The 18,003-nt window shown below is 34.3% G+C and overlaps 1 long non-coding RNA gene across 2 annotated transcripts in view; it reads left to right on the top strand.

Moving 5' to 3' along the window:
• The first annotated feature begins 927 nt into the window (after nucleotides 1-927).
• Nucleotides 928-18,003, top strand: part of LOC309611202 — a 175,542-nt gene continuing 158,466 nt past the window's right edge. For both annotated transcript variants that reach the window (XR_014234388.1, XR_014234389.1), the window contains exon 1: nucleotides 928-11,001. This is a non-coding gene — a long non-coding RNA (uncharacterized lncRNA). The remainder of the gene's footprint in view (nucleotides 11,002-18,003) is intronic.

The raw sequence follows: 18,003 nt of genomic DNA, 5'->3' as shown, positions 1-18,003 counted from the left end.
GATAATTTGTTATAAAGGAAATTTGACAGGTACACTCGCTAAAAAATATCTTGGAACAATAAACAACTGTGAATAATATTAGTTGATTACAAATACATGGAAGGATCACCAGGCAATGACCTGTTTTTTGGTTCATCAACGTATATACCAATTTAAATTTCTCTCAATTCTAGAGCAAGTATGAATATTTAGATTGATATTACATGAATAATGTATGTGTATGCGTTTATTCAATCTTATTTTAAAATATTAAATATCTAAATTCATCTGTTTCTTTTCAGAACTAAGCGGTTTTTTTAGTGAGAGGTTAATAAAACATTGAACTCCCACATTTAAAATAATCTTAAAAAATAAAATTCATGTGCTAAAATTTTCCATGTCAAAGAACTTACACTTAAGTTGAAATAACTAGTGGAATGTTTATTAAGCCTCATAATCCCTTTTAGTTCCAGTGGTAGCAGTTTTATCATGCGAACGTGGGACCACTATTTTCCCTGTTATGGTCCTCAACTGAAAAGTAATTTATTTCTTTAGATTTCTTGTAGTAAATTCGATCATTTATTCTGCAGGGTGACCTAAGCCAGGCTTTCAGTTTGTTTTACTAATAGAACATATTTCTGGCACATTCTCAGATTTTGTCTGATAAATGAGCTTAGTGAGAACAGGAGCAGAACAAAGAGTCAATACTATTTTTCTTGCTTATTAGCTTCCAAACATCTCAGGATACAAACACGAAGTGAACTGTAAACTGTTCAGCATATCTCTAATTGCTTTTGTGATGCTATTCAAGTGATGTCAGCAGGAACAAGAGCAACTGGCTTTCTTTGGCCACTCAGATTGCAGTTGTCTAAGGCTGGAAACCAAAGAATCAATAACTGTTAGAATTTTTTTTTTTTTTTTAAGTGGAGCACAAGAGGGAGATAGAGTACCTCCCTTCAAAATGTTCCTCCCCCGCCCACCCTCCATTGTTACTATTTTCCATTAGAAATCAGCGTCTTGGACCAGCAGAAGGTCAAGACCTGCCCAACATGATGAAAATTCTGAGCTTTTCATTCAGCCTTCTAAAGTAAAAGGAAAAGGGTTGCCTCATTTCTAGTTAAGGCTTAAACATGAAAACTCAGAAGGGTGTACATAATCTATGAAATCATGTCCTTTACAGAGAACAGGTTGGAAATATATGGTCTGAATAATTTTGATATTGATTCTTTAGAATTATCTGAATTAGCAGTTGAGTACAGGTATCCAAAGTGATTTTATATAAATTTAAAAAATCAGTTTTAACAGTAAAAAAATCTAAATTTAGTCTAACACCATATTGTGAAAGATGCCTTTTAATTTCATTGAAAAGTAAATATTACTATTTAAAGCATTTAAAAAAATAGATCCATTAAACTGTTGGTTGTGTTGCATGGAATGAAATATTTGAATCAGTTTCATATTTGAGGCATATTTGACCTTTAAACTATTTGCCTTTTTAGTTGAAAGAAAATCATAAGACATATTAATCTAAAATTAATTTTATGTAATTAAAAGTCATCTTAAAACTAACAAATATATTTAATTAAAAGTGGCACTCAGAAGAAACCTAAATTACTCTGTATTAGTCTTATATGGCTTTCCACCAAAATGTTTATCTACATTAGCTTGAAATTTTATTTATTTAATACTCAAATTCTTTACCAATTCATCATATATATATTTTGTTAAACTTTGACGGTACGGTTTTATGTGTTTAAAATCATTTAAGTAAAGAATCATTTTATTGTTTTAAAATAATTTTCAGATTTAGAATGTCCTTAATTCTTTTAAATATATGAACCTACATTTTAAGGTATTATATTGTCTTGTCACATTACATGTTCTATACCTACAGATTCCTTTTTTTTTTTTTTTTAACTCTTGACCATATTAGTATCACAGCCCATTATCTGAATACCATCTAAAGATGTTTAGGGGATGTTAACTATTTGTGCCTATATATCTTGAGAGCATAGGTAACAAGTGTGACTGCTGAGTCACAACTCTTTTCTTTCTTAAACAACCCTTGGCATCATGGATCATTTTGATTTGTTTTAAAAGCTTGTGTGTTTGTTTTAGGAATTTTATTGTTCTTACCAGTGATGAACATTCACAGCATAGCTTCAGTACTCTATTTTAAACACAAATTTGTTTATTTTTTAAAAGTATAGATAAAAATAGATCATTAAGGGTATCAAACAATTAAACAATTTGCCATTCAAATTGCCTCTTTTGTATGCTTAACAAAGAATTTACTTTATCTAAATATTCAATTTGACTCATTTCCCTTGTGCAATCAAGAGGCCCAGTTTTCCAATATCACTTGCTTATACACAGTTAGGAAATAAGATTCCTATTTAAATAAAATTATGTGTCTCAAAATCCAAGTAACCAATACAAATGATAAAATTAGTCATTTCAAATTATTATGAATCAGTCCTATTTAACATACCCATTATGAGCTTTAAGAGCAGCTCAAGGGTGCTGAAATTTCTTTTATTTGTTTATGATCAGTTAGTGGTTGTCATTCTTTGGGGGTATGACCTTTTGCAAGTTCAAGATGGTTAGAATATGAAGGAGAGATATTTCTCCCTTCTTGCCACTGCTGGCCAAGGAGATGATACCTGCACGCACAAGAGCTTCCTTTTCAAAGGAGACTTAAGTCAGACTGGAGGTGCCTGCACAGGTGATGGCTTTCCAGCTGTTTTTCTTAATTTTTCCCTTTCTTTTTTTATTTTCTCTTTTCTACGGAAAATGGAGATTGAATTGGAAACTTCAACCTCACTTGAGCAAATATCTGGATCTGTGACCAGAATAGCTTCCCCTACGCAGTCAGGCAATACCTCCCTTTTCTGTCTTGTTTCTGTCTTCTGATATTGGTGTGTCTGTGTGCCTCTTGTCCCTTTTTAGTTACAAAATTGAACACACTGTTTTTGATATATCATTGAAGATAAAAATCATCACCTTTTGACTTGTCTTAATTTTATGCTCCTTGAACTTATATGACAGTAAAAAGAGCCCACTTTTTGGTATGGTATAGCCCATTCCACTGTAGTTCTGCACATTAGAGTAGAAAGCCACTTACAGTTTTCCCTTTGAACTCTAAACCAATTGAAAAAAAAAATGGAAGAGTCATACAGAGTTTAAAATACCATCTTGGTTGCTGTTAAAAATGGATCAGACAGCTGCACTTGCACCCAAGGTCAAAATAGACTTCTCACCCCCTGCAATCAGTGAAAGACCCACCTAGCATTAAAATGTTTCTTAGCTTTTTCTTTTGTGTTTAAATTTTCTTTGGAGAGTTGATTGAGAAGAGTGTTTTGTCAAGGAGAGTTTTGATGTATTAATGGGACCGTTACCTAAATATTATCTTTTATTACTGTTATCTCCATAATAGCACAAGTCATTAATAACCATCTTCTTTGCTTCTAAACAGTATTAGCACATAATTAGTACAAAAATAATTCATAATTATTTTTACAGAAATTATTATAGGTAATTGATTTCATGGAAATTACTGGGTCAGCCTATCTTATCCCTGCATTTCCCTAGGCACCTGGAACTATTCTAAATAACAAACAAGAATACTTACTAAATATAAAGACTTAGACACTGAATTAACAAAGCATATAATGCATCACATATATCCAAAACTATGTGAGAGATTGTAAACAGGCACTAAAATTTCCCAGATAATCATAGTCTTTAGGAAACGTTCATTTTACTATTCCATTTTACTGATATGTTTGAGTCTTAATGCAGAATGGATGGTGACAGCAGTATTTTTTAATTGATGTATAAAGCAAAAACCTTTTCTAGACAAAATTACCCTAGGAAGTCTATTAAATCACCCAAAATGCATGTCATGAAATACATCATCTAGCAATAATTCCAAGTACTGTACAGCCAAATTTTTCTCCAAAACAGATTGTTATTTCTTTCAATATGTCCTGAGTGATATACTTGACCCGGGTTTGAAGGACACAATGTACACGTAGAGTTACATTTTGAGCAATATTCATAGACAGAGAGCAACATGTGCATTGTAAAAGACCAAAGGGAAATTAAATGTTCTGAGGTACAAAGTATTCAAATACCCATTTCTCTCTCACTTTGGATTATGATGAATTTGGATAACCCAAAGTATTTAAATCTTCCACTCACACACATACAGTGTTTTACTGGTAAGCAGAGGTGTGTGTGTGTGTGTGTGTGTGTGTGTTTGTGTATGTAATGTACCTGCATTGTTGGTCCTCTCCAGATTTTTGCTTTTGTACATTCTTCAAATGTACAAACTCTCAGCTTCCCAGAACTCAACTATATGTATCTGCTTTCGTCAGGTTTATGCTATAGATGGCAGGGAAGAGAAGGAGGTACCCCATTGTTACTGCTAGTTCAAAGTGCAGCTCACATAGAAATTTATAAATGTGTAAGAAATTTCTTTCAGATATGTTCTAACTAAACTGCTACCTTTCCTTTACCTTTCTGAGGGCTGGAGAGATAATTCTTTTTTCAGAAATATTTTGGGACCCACAGATTGTAGAAATCTTGTTATACTTATTATGTTCAGTTTTCTTTTGACTTGACATTCTCTTGTCACTGGAAGTTTTGGTATATTTCCAGTGGAGAAGATAACTTGATTTATGATGACAACCATCTCTTTTCTCTGTTCAAAAATCATTGTTGTGACATCTTTGATTTCCTTCCCATCTTCTCATGTCATTCGTCCAAGAAACTCTCATAAATAAATTCTTCTCTGATATTGCCTTTCTATATGATGTGTTATTAAAGCACATTCTTGAAAACAGACACGTTTTATGAAGTGTTTTTAGGAAAATCACTCATGGTGCATGGAAGTGTGTGTGTGCATGTGTGCACCTTTTTGTGTTGAAGAGGAGTTTAGTTTTTCGACTAACACGATTAAAAGAGTCAGAAAAAAAATGACCTTTGAAATTGATGTGGCATAAGTGATTGACTTTATGTTCTTAGAAGAGGACTAGATCCTTTGTCACAAAATAAAAGCTTTCTCATAATTTATCATTGATATTTTTGCATAGGATTTACATACGAGAAGCTTACTGCAAATACTTGCTTTTTACCTTTAATATAACTATTAATAGAATTCTAAATCCCTCCATTAATCTTTTTTCTTCCTAATTCAGGCAAATTGACACTGAAATGCAGATCTATTCCACAAATTCCTCACTCTCCTGGGTCTCTGCAACTATATCCACTTCTATCATCAAACAATTTAAATGGCTATTAAATGGAAAAATAGCTGGGGCTTTCCATACACCAAGTAATTCATAGTAAAACTAGGTGTCATTTCTGTTTTACAAATTCATCTTTCAAATTTCATAATACATTTTGGGGACAATCTTAACATAAAAGTATTGAAAGCTCAGCCCAGTGCATTAATTAAAATTAAATTATTATTTTGGAAGAGCAGTGCATAATGGAATGATTACTTCTGATAATAAAGTAAATTATGTTCCCCCAATATTATGATTAACTTTAGAATGTCTACTATTTATTAAATCCTTGTGTCAACAATTGTACAAATTACCTTAATTTTCTTTTTTTATTAATTAATTATTTTTATTTTTTGGCTGCATTGGGTCTTCGTTGCCGCGCGCAGACTTTCTCTAGTTGTCGCGAGCGGGGGCTACTCTTAGTTGCGGTGCGCAGGCTTCTCACTGCGGTGGTTTCTCTTGTTGCAGAGCACGGGCTCTAGGCACCCGGGCTCAGTAGTTGTGGCACACAGGCTCAGTAGTTGTGGTATGCGGGCTCTAGAGCGCAGGCTCAGCAGTTGTGACGCACGGGCTTAGTTGCTCCGTGGCATGTGGGATCTTCCTGGACCACGGCTCAAACCCATGTCCCCTGCATTGGCAGGCGGATTCTTAACCACTCTGCCACCAGGGAAGTCCCCCTTAATTTTCTAATTTAGCATCTTAGCAATCCTTTAAAAATGTATTATTTACTCTATCTTAAAGATGCAGAAACCAAGGTTTAGAGGTCTTACTACTAGTCATACCTATTACACGATTTAATCATGCAACATCTGCATGTATATTATCTCAATATATGACAAATATATATAAGTGGCCTTGAGATGCTACAGATTAAACACCATTTAAACGATCACATTAATGTAACTACTACTATTAATAATAATACCACTAAAATAAATTTGTTGACAATCCTGAGTCTGATTCCTCACTATACCCCCCAAAACCTGTATTACCTTGAAAGGATTTGATATTTAGCAATAACAGTCACTGAATGATTTGTGGGACAGCTAGTCTGAAAATTGCAAGTTCTACCATTACTAGCCTGGAGAGTCTCAAGAAGCAGTCACTCAGCAACACATCTGTGGATTCTACTTGACAATGGATTCTATGTTATTGTTAGCAGATGATTGTTCTTATATTTAAGAGGGGGAAGTCACAACCTATTGATGTTCTAATGCAGGCTCAACTTTCTTTCTAGAAAAATGTACAGAAAAAAATCTTTACGTATTGTTTACAGAGATCCATTAACCCCTAAAATACTCTCAATGAGCACCAAAAGATCTATGAATGCCAAGTTAAGAACTCCTTTATCAGATTATGCATCAGAAATTTTGAAAGCTTTGTACAGTAATTATAAGCTGAGTCTCAAAAGGTGAGAAGGATTTGGCATATGGAACTGGACTCATCAAGATATAGATATATCTTATATTATATCTACATATATATCTTGTCAGCCACCTTCTAATTCTCAGGAATCTCAAGTAGGATATATATATTCAGGACATGGGTAGGCAAAGAAATCTCTCCTTACTGGTTGTCTCTTTGGCCCTAAGATCCAATACAAAACTTGATTTCTTATGAACAGACCTAGACTACCTGGAGAAATGAGAACCTATTTGGTCTTCTTAGATTAGTTGGCTGAACCTTTGTTCCAGACTCAATTCATGGATTTATAATAAATTGGCAATATGCTCCACTTAATAAGCAAGCAAATCTCCCAAACACCACCTTACATCACATTCATGAAAGAGAAAATGAGAAGAAGATTTTCTAAATATATGCTAATCTATACAAATTGTGCAAAGGTTCCATTCCTGTTATAGGTGACCTCATTAATGTCTTAACTATAACTGATCTATACAAAAAACTCCCCCTCCTTGAGAGTGAGCACGGAAAGCACAAAAAGAGAGTAATTTAATAACTGACAACAGTTCACCACTTTCTGTTTTTATTTTCTTGTTTTCTTTTAATTCAGTGAGTTTAACAACCAAACATTCAGACTACAGGGATATTGATGTTTCCAAGGAGAAATGTAAGAGATGCTTTGTTACCTTAATGGAATCATGTACATAATTATCCTCATGGCTCTCATGTGTTTTTCTACGAATAATAAAAACAGGAAGCCTAGCCCTTTAATATATTTATAAATGTCATATTGATCCTGGCTGAAGAAAGTCTGATTTCCATTTGGACCGAACTTAAATTTATTTAAAATTATACTTCATATAATACAACAGAAAAAGGAGTAATTCCATTCTTTCTGTTCTTCTCTAATTAAGTGAAGCAATTACTTTAACAATTTTATTGGATTATACAATGTGCAACTCAAGATAGCATAGCTTAAGTGATATGGTTCCTGTTAAATGTCCATAACCTGCTACTACACTACATCCCTGAGCAAATAAACGTCCGTGCATCTTTATGTAAACCCTTGAACTACAGAGAAATTAAAGTTCGCCAAGTTATCTGTCCTCTCCTCTTTCATATTGGGAAATTAAAGACCCAGGAAATATTCTTCTCTAAAGAATATTCTTGCCATATGAAGATTTACTCCCCAGCCCTAAAGTAGTCTACATAAAAGGTTGGTAGAACTGCATAGGGATGGCCAAGCTTAAGCTGCAATGACCTGAAACTTAGACACAAAACAGGGAATTAACTCCTTGAATTCTTTCTCTAGAAGTTCACTACAAATTCCAGACTTTACCGCTTACAGGGAACATAATAGGTTAAAAGTGGAAGTTCATGATAAGGAAAGAGGATAATTTCCACCACAGGTTTGTTTGATAGCTCTCATTAAGCCTTTACAACTAGAAAATTATGCTTGCTATTTAGCCATGCATTTTCTTTTTGAAGGTTGAGTAAGCTGAAAAGGAACTGTGATCTTCTGTTACACGGAAATTTGATGTACAAAAACGAACCTACTGCTGCAGTAAATCTTTATACATTCACACAACTATATATATCTATATAACAGGAAGGAGGGATAAAGGATAAAGATAGTGGTAGAAACTGCACTGCACTGAGTCAGTCAGCAGATCTTTTGCCAAACAGGTGCAGGTATTTGATTATTTGCAAGTCACCATTTCTCAATTGTTTAATCATTTGTATGATAAACAGATTGGTAGGACTCGCAAGTATTGTGAACCCTCCTTGCAGGTTTAATGAGCAAGAAATGATACTCTTCAGTTATAGCAATGTCAGCAAGACATCAAAACTAAAATTAGATTCAAATAAGATATCTTGCTATATCTATAAGCTAAAATAAATCATTTATAATAAAAGACATTTGCCTCTTTCAAAGAAAAAAATCTCAAAACTTGTCTTCAAGTAAAACTCTTGAAGTTTCTAAAATAAATTTGAGAAGATTAAAACTCACAAATTCATTGTGCAATCCCAGTTTCACAAAACACTATGATTCACCCCAGCAGCAAGGATTATTACTTGTATCATCCATTTCACATTGTATTCAATTGAATTGTAGTGACCGGAATTGGCATAAAAGTAAATGATGTCGGGGGAAGGGCAAACTGTGACAAAGTGAGAGAGTGGCATGGACATATATACACTACCAAACGTAAAATAGGTAGCTAGTGGGAAGCAGCCGCATAGCACAGGGAGATCAGCTCGGTGCTTTGTGACCACCTAGAGGGGTGGGATAGGGAGGGTGGGAGGGAGGGAGATGCAAGAGGGAAGAGATATGGGAACATATGTATATGTATAACTGATTCACTTTGTTATAAAGCAGAAACTAACACAGCCTTGTAAAGCAATTATACTCCAATAAAGATGTTAAAAAAAAAAAAAAAGTAAATGATGTCAACCACTGGCAAGAAAATACATAACAAAATTATTAGGAAAAAAGCATTTTATGTTTTCTAATATAAAGCTTGGATTCCCATACTTATGCAATCTGAGTTTCCAAAACAAGCTAATTTTTAAGCCCACTGTGAAATCCAGCAGGACTGATGACAGCTTCTTTTGACCTAAGGAGCTTCTTCTAATGTAGACCCTTTCTGTCTGTGTGTCTCTGTCTCCCAGTCTATGCTCAGGGCACAGAGGGGAAAATATCTCTACTTTCCCACCAGGTAAACTCCCAGAGGAAGACCCTAGTCCTGCAACCGTCACCTGTATTTTGGCAGTAGTTTCAAGTATAGTGAAGCCTAAAATGCCTGTACATCTAAGTCATATCCTGCAATCCAGATTTTTATATTAAAAAATTAAAAATTCATACCCGTAAGGCAGATTGCCACCTCTGTCTCAATTCTGAACTTAAAGGAAAAGATAGACATTGCTATTAAACCCGAAAAACCCCAACCTTTTCCTAAACTATAATTTTAACCAAACTCAGACCACTCTTGTTAAATATTCTACAAATATTCTTCTGTAGCCCAAGATATTTAGGAAAGTATAAATTGTTAGGTATATACTATAGGCTAAACACAGTGCAAATTATTTGGCTTACTTAGTTATTATTTCAAATGTGCAAGGTGGATGTTATTTCTTCAATTTTATATGTGAGGTCACTGAAGGTCAAAGCAAAGGCTTATGATGTTTAGGAGCTCTAAGCCATGAAAAGATTTTGTGTGTACTTCCACATGCAGTTAAAAAGAAATGCTAAACCATTAAATAAGTGTTAGCAACACTAATTAAATTTAATTTCCCATTACAACCATATATTTTTAGAGCAATGACATTTTCTTTGTAAAGTTCCTTCTCATTCTTCTGGTTGTCCTGCTGCTTGAAGCCCACTACATGTGATTAGGCTCCCAATTAGACCGTGGCACAGGAAGGTCAGAAAGGTTAAATAACTAGTAAGTGGCTAAGCCAAGAGTCTAAAGCCGATGTTCATTCTTCTGCAATATATCATGTTTGTTATCCTGAAAATTCAGTCCCACTTTGTCTTATAATTTCCTGTAATGTAAGAGATGAATTCCTTTTAAATTCCTAGGGGGCCCTGTTATTTTACATACTATTTATCAAAAAGTTTTATTATAAATATACTCCATTACATCACACTTTCTTCACCCCTTGGAACTAAAGGAGTTTCCAAATGTTTGCTTTTTTGATTTCCATCTAAAGAATGGTATACAATCATATTCATCCTACCCAATTTGAATGCATTCCAAAATATGTTCTGTTTTCTTAATGGTTACCATCATTATTTCTAAGTTTTTACAAACCTTTTATTCTATTTTTCAAGTAGCTTCAAAATCATAGTATCCCTTTTATCTTATTTTAAGTTCTTAATTCTCTAATATCTAAATTTGTGAGTTAACATAATTTTAGCACTAGCTACCTACATGTAGAAACTTATATTTGATTTATATTTATTACTTAGGGAGAACAGCTTAAATTTCTGTGTAAACATTAGGTAATTTTTATAGTGTATAGATTCTCAGGGCACATGAAAAACAACTGTTATGGAAGTGGCAGATGTGGAAACCCTAAATGCTCTTCAGTGATACGTTTTATGACAAATATGTATATACGGAATACATTTATGAATCATTCAGTGGTCAAGTAGGTAAATCACCTTTTTTTGTAAATTTTGTACTGAAGCTTTCCTTTCCCTCTCCCCCAGGACTCAGTTGATGACTTCTGCTTGGGCTTTGCTCTAAGAATGATGAGGGCTGGGCTTTTGGCTACAGACGTTCAGAGAGACTCAGGATCCAGATGTGAACTGAGGGTTAAGGTAAGAGATTAATTCTGAGTCCCATGGAGAAAAAAAAAAAATGTTATATAAAAATTAAGAATTAAAATTCATATGTACTTATAAAAATATACATTATACTCATTTATTCTGCAAATATTCACTGAGTCAGGCATGTTTCAATCACAGGGGTTACCGTGGTGAACAATTCATACAATGATTCTCATACTCATAATTTTCATTTTATTGGGCTGACAAAAAGTAAACCACTCTTATTTATATATAATTAATAAAATATGGTAGATGGAGATACAAGGAATAATAATAATAATGAGCAGATGATGATGATAAGAATAAAATGCCAATTTTGAATAGTTATTATCTGCCAGACACTGTTCTAAATGATTTATATGCTTTGATTCATTCAATGAGCAGAACCTTAGGAGGTATGTAATATGATGATTTCCATTTTATGGATGAAAAGAACTGAAGGACTGATTAAGTAACCAAATAACAGAGCAAAAATGGGTATAGTGAGGATCAGGGTCCACACAGAGTAACAATTTTGAAGTGAAGTTCCAACATTGATCAGTCAAAGCACAGTTGTTTCATATCTTACTATTCCTAGAGATACAGAGAGTGTGCCTTAAGCAGGTAGGTGAGCGGAAATAGCAGATAAAACACAGTCCAAAATACTGAGGATGAGAGAAGGGGATATGATAGCAGAGTAAAGAAGCAAATTTTTTTTTTTTTGCAATTTACCTACTTTGTTCTTAATCAATTTTATTTTTTTAAATGAGGAAAATAAAAGTGGAAAAATAATGAGAAAAGACTTAAATGTGGCTGATTTCAATGAAGGCTATAGTTGAATCCAGGTAAGACTTAAATGCAGTTAACAGCATTCTCAGTTGACTCTTATCAGTGATATTAAGAGTAACCTAGGATATGAATATCAGTGCACTTTTTAATCCATAAGGAAGCTTCCCTTGTTAAATTCTTTAATATGTGCACCTTTCATATTTATAACATGTTTACAATATATATTCATATATATGCATTTGTAGGCATCTTTTTCTAAGAGAAATCTGAAGGTATTACATAGCTCTTCAAGGGGCTTTGAATATCCAGAAGGGCAATGTGATAGGTGGATGAATGGACTCTAAAACAAAAGGCAGAATTATTGTTTATCTCTGCAGTGCACAATGTTTTGCTATAAGCACTGTCTATATTTTCTGTTTCAATACTGGCCCTAAACATATACATATACACAATGAAACAGAAAATTTATATCAAATTATTTAGAAAATGCAATATGTGTCAATATGCTTCTGACTAAAAAAACAGTAAATTGAAGGCTCATATGGGAACATCAACTAATTAGGTAAATATCTTTTATAAAAAAGCTTAGTTCCAAAACAAATAGATGACATTATTTCTAGATGTAGAGTAGATTTCCAAGAAGTCAAAATGTCCCAAACACATATAGGGTAAGAAGCGGTTGAACTAATTTTTATTTCTATTAATTTTTAAATACAGAAGTGATAAAACATATTTCAGTATCTAAAAATGCTCATTCAAATTTAATGAAAACTATAGTTTTGCTTATGAATGGTGGTGTTTTTCTTTTAATTTTATTGTCTTTATGATGTTTATAGGAAGTCATGAACTGTTACCTATGTTTTCTTTCACTTGGCTTTTAGGAAATGGATTTTGTCTTCCAGAAATGTGATGATCCCACATATATTTTATTATGTTTCTCATTATTATAAAGAGGTTTGCTACTGTTGACAGATGATAAAATATGAAAACTGTAGAATTACATAGTTTAATGGTTGAGCAAATACATATATACATATAGAAAAGGCAAGCAAAATTTAAAGTATTGACAATTGTAGAATCTAGGTGATGGGTAGACAGATGTTCATTGTATCATTCTTTCAACTTTTCTCTATGTGTTCAATTTTTAATAATAGAATTATTTTATTTAATGTTTTATTGCTTAACTGTGAGTATGTAGGGGACTTACTGTACTTGGAAGTAGGAACCCAGTTTTTACTTCATGTCTTATCTCCCAAATTCAGTAGAATGCTTAACACACACACAGAACTCAATGGATAGGTATGAAGAAAATGAATACAAATAAAAATGCAAGTGAGAATAAAAGAATGCAATTATATTTATGAACATATGACTTCATACTAAACACAGTACTAAGTGCTTTACATGAACGATTTCAGTTAATTATTACATAAATTCACTGGGAAAGGTGTTGCAAATACAAGTTTATGTATGCAGAAACTGGGAATCAGAAAGTTAAATAACTGCCTCAAGCCAACCAAGTGTTAAGTGAATAAATGAATCAATAAAGATTCTGGAATAGGAGTTGTGAATAATTCACTATCCCATGTTTCATTCTATATTAAAGAGAATAAATAAAAGAATCCAAGGTAAACAGAGACTGATAATGAGATGGATGAAATCATTGAAGCTGGAACAGCGTACAAGGGAAAATTAAATCAAGTCATTCTACCAAAGTCACCATTACTTACTATTCCAACATAAATGCAAGTGTAAAATCTTGGCATTCTGGTGCTTTAAACCATGTTTTACTGATAATGGAGCTGCAGAGGAAGGGGAGTTTTAATTCCTGATTCCCGTGGAGTCTGGGTGACTCTTAAATTTAGTACTCTTTCAAGTCCCTACACTGACTGTATCTCTATTTTCACTTTTATCCTGCTTAACATGATTGCTTCTGAAAATATCTTTTTTTCTTTTGACAGTTTTTTTCTTTTGATTAATTTATAGGTGCTAAATTCTACCATGATCTATTAATGGGTTTTTAATATGCAGATGAGTAAGCATGAGTACTTAGTGTTAATTGGCTAATCACTCAAATAATTTTTACTCATTTCCCATAGTCTGAAGATATATGAAGGTCATTTTTGTGTTTGAAAAGTGCCTTTAAGTAAAGCCTAGAGCCAAGTAAATACAGAGGAGATGTATACTAATAATGATCTTTGTAGTATTATATAGCTCGTTTGTTTTCTCTTTAACAGAGCTGATTTTTGTGAGCTTACTATAAGGCAGTGGATAAATACTACACAGACAGACATATCGTCATTATACAAGAGCATACAACAATTAGTGTTTGAAAGCGCAATTAGACCCTCAGTTGCATTATCAGTATATACCTTGTGAATTAACTTGGTATTGAACCACAGATACATATATAACTGTCACTATTCTTAATCATTGTATGTTTTAAAGTTTGGGCTTTTACATTCAAATCACCATTTATAAAAATAATCTGCCACCGAGAAGCTTATTCAAAATCTTGTCTATATTATGTTGCTGATTCCATAAACCTTGTCATTTGTCCTTGACGTGACATTTATTGAGTTCCCACTGGGTGCCAGGCGCTGCATTGTGAATTGACAGGAAGAGGAGATTTTAATGTGAGATGCTGCTGAACGCAGTTCATGCAGCTCTAATTTATTTTAAAGACAGGAGGCACCTGCCACTGCCATAGGTGACAACAAGGGCTCAAGAGTGGTGGCAGACATTAAGCTTCACCCTATAGGCGGCACATGGGTGCTGGAGCACCGATCTAATACAAACTTCCCAGAGCTCGTAAGCTAGCCCACATTCCCTGTACTTGCACCACTGCAGTCATAACACAGTCTGTGTCATCTCCTCTCTATATCCTAGCATAAACTGTTAGAATCATAAAAGAAAACACCTCTATGGGTGTGGGATAGGGAGGGCGGGAGGGAGGGAGATGCAAGAGGGAAGAGATATGGGAACATATGTATATGTATAACTGATTCACTTTGTTATAAAGCAGAAACTAACACACCATTGTAAAGCAATTATACTCCAATAAAGACGTTAAAAAAAAAAAAAGAAAACACCTCTATGGAGCTCAGTTACCTGCTTTTAAAAAGAGGGGGTTGGCTTAGGTAATATTCCCTATTCATGTCAGTGCTAATTGTATGCAGCTAGGTATTTTCAGAATCAGCTCCACTCTGACTGCACCGCCCTGATTACTGTTACCCACAGTCAAGTAGTTATTTGAAAGCAAAGGAGGTCAACACGATGGAATATCTTGTTGAGGCTACACCAATGAGCAGAAGTGAGGAAGAACAAACCTGGGTGATGCTTTAATCGTTTCTCCTACTAAAGAAGACAAGGAAGAAATTAAGGAACATCACTTTATCTTTTCAGTGATATATCTAACATGGGAGCAAATGAGTGACTCTTTGTGAAGAAATTTTTTAAATATTTCATAAATATACTTATATTTATAGACATGGAAGTGAAAAATGAACTATTTCAGTTTCTTGTAGGGCCAGGAAGTAGACAATCAGAGAAAGGGTGGGAGAGCGGGATTCTGTATTTAGGACCTTTCAGGAGATTTGCTTACTGACTTAGAAGGGCTGTGCTATGGGTCTGTCTGGTGCTGCATCATCAGTTGGTGCAGGTTGGAAAAGATGCACCAGCCTCATCCTGGCTCATTCACTCTGTTTTGAAGCTTCCAAGTCACCAAGTATCCTATCATAGCGGCTGGACAAAGTAATGAAAAAATCCAGGGCAAGATGAACATCACGCTGCACAGTGTGCTATTTCAGGGATTGTAGGTCAGCATTCAGTGTCACGTTAGAAGGCCTAAGGTGGAGAGTCAGTCAATCCTAGGAAGGATGTCAGGGACCAAACCCACCTGCCAGGCCTGGACTTGCTACATCGCGATCAGATGGCTCAGCATAGAGAGGCTATATGCCAGCGGTCACTGGTAAGTCTCAGGCCCTCTTCATTTCATATACACAGGGAATACTTATTAATCCAATAAAAAAACTAATTAAGCTCTTATTAAATGCCTAATCTGACTGGAATCAAAGGAGGCTAGGCGACCTATGATAGCCTCTAGTGGACCCCCCTATTTAAACAATGAAAGGTGGAGACAGTTGTAGGAGAGAGAGCTCATTAAAGCAACCCTCTTACTGAGTGCTTTTTGATAATAGGAACCATTTTCTCAAGTGCCCGGAGCCAATTCCTTTGATGTGGAAAAGGCCAGTGATTAATGCAGCACTCAGTTACCAGATTTCATCTCAATGGCTCATCAGCGGCATTTGACATCACTGTTTCCGTCCTTATAGACACATCAGTTTCTCTAAACTCTCTCCACTTTGCTCCTCACTCTTGGAGAGTTCCTTTTTTAGTCTCATTGGCTGATTTAACTCTTTCTACATGAGCTCTTAATATTTTTCTGTGCCAGAACTGAATCTTCCGTCTTTTCCTCATTGGTGTTTACACTCATATTTTCGTTGGTCTCATCAAGTTTCATGGTTTCACACCTGTATTGTTAGAAAAAATTAGGTTTTAAAAAGTTTCATTTAGTAGAGTTGGGGAGAGAACACAGAGTTTCTCATATAAAATATAACCATAAAATTTGAGATGGATTAAGTAGAGGCATCAAATTGTAATTTTCAACTTCAAACCTGTTGTGGTAAATAGAATAATGACCCTTCAAAGACGTCCACGTCCAAATCCCCAGGACCTCTACATATGTTATGTTACACGGCAGGGGCTAATTAGGGTTGCAGATGGAAGCAGGTTGCTCATCAGCTGACCTTAAAAAATGGAAATTATTCTAGATTATCTCTGTGGGTTCATTGTCATTGCAAGGGTCTTTTAAAGTGGAAGAGAGGCAGAAAAGAAGAGCATTGACAGAGGGAAATTTGAAGATGCTAAACTCCTGACTTTGAAGGTGGAACCAAAGGAAATGAGCACCCAAAATGCAGGTAGTGCCCAAAAGCTGGAAAAGGCAAGAAAACAGATTCTCCCCCAGAGCCTCAAAAAAGAAACATAGCTCTGCTATCACCTTGGTTTTTAACCCTGGAAACCCGTTTCAGATTTGTGACCTCCAGAATCATAAGAAAATAAATGTGTGTTCTTCGAAGCCACTCAGTTTGTCATAATTTATTACAGCACTAATAGGAAACGGATTTACCCACTCAGATACTAACATCATACTTTTTGTTTTACAACTCATTGTTCTTCCACTTGCATAGAATAGATAAAGTTTAAATACTTATCTTCACAGAGGCTCACAGTGTTATCTTTCACATTAACTTGGATGACTTATCTTGCTTTGAAACTGTTTCCTGACACACCGGCATTTATTCTTCTTACTCTGCAGTTTTGTTCCCATTACTGTCCAACATGCTGCTTCCTACCCACGGCTTCTCTAGGGTTTTGGCCTCATATCTCTTTTATTCACAGTTTCAGCATTAATCTTTTGCTGACGCTGCTACTACTTTGTCACAGATATCTTCTGCTTAATGTACTTCCCATGGGCAAGTTTCTCAAGCAACATTTATCACTGTTGCCTGATACAAAGTGAAAATCAGCTTCTAGTGTCATGTGGAAATTTAACAACATTTATTACAAAGGAAAATTATGTTAATACAAATAAAAATATAGCCACTTATGATTATCCTTTGCGCTAGAACATATTTTGAAATGTGTAAGCATAATTTAAAGAAATACATCATTGTTTGTCCTGCGTAAATGAAAAAGAAATGTATGCATGTTTTGGTTTAATATATGGAAGCTTTTAGATATTTTTTTTTTTTAATTAAAATTTACTTTTTTTTAACATCTTTATTGGAGCATAATTGCTTTACATTGTTGTGTTAGTTGCTGCTTTATAACAAAGTGAATATTTTTGATGCATCACTTTATTCAGCTTAACTCATGTACCTCAATTTTTTGCAGCTATGTAATTTCTAAGACTTATTTCCCTTTTCTCATCCCCCAATTCCTCCTTTCTGGTACTGCTGTAAAGTCAAGTCAGTAATATTCCTAAATAAATTATAGTAAATAATCCTAAAGCCAGATTTAGATTAGACATAGATGTAACATCACCATTTGAAATCATAATATATATTTATTTCTTTAAAGTTAAAAAAGAATTGCTGAACTTCCAGATAAACATTTTATTGATACAAGAAATATATGTTTCAAAAGTTTCCCTGTGAATAAGTA

This window comes from Balaenoptera borealis (assembly GCF_965194805.1).
Source record: "Balaenoptera borealis genome assembly, chromosome: 14".
Lineage (NCBI taxonomy): Eukaryota > Metazoa > Chordata > Mammalia > Artiodactyla > Balaenopteridae > Balaenoptera > Balaenoptera borealis.
Note: the sequence above shows the minus strand (reverse complement) of the source record. Positions and strands in the feature narration are given on the sequence as shown.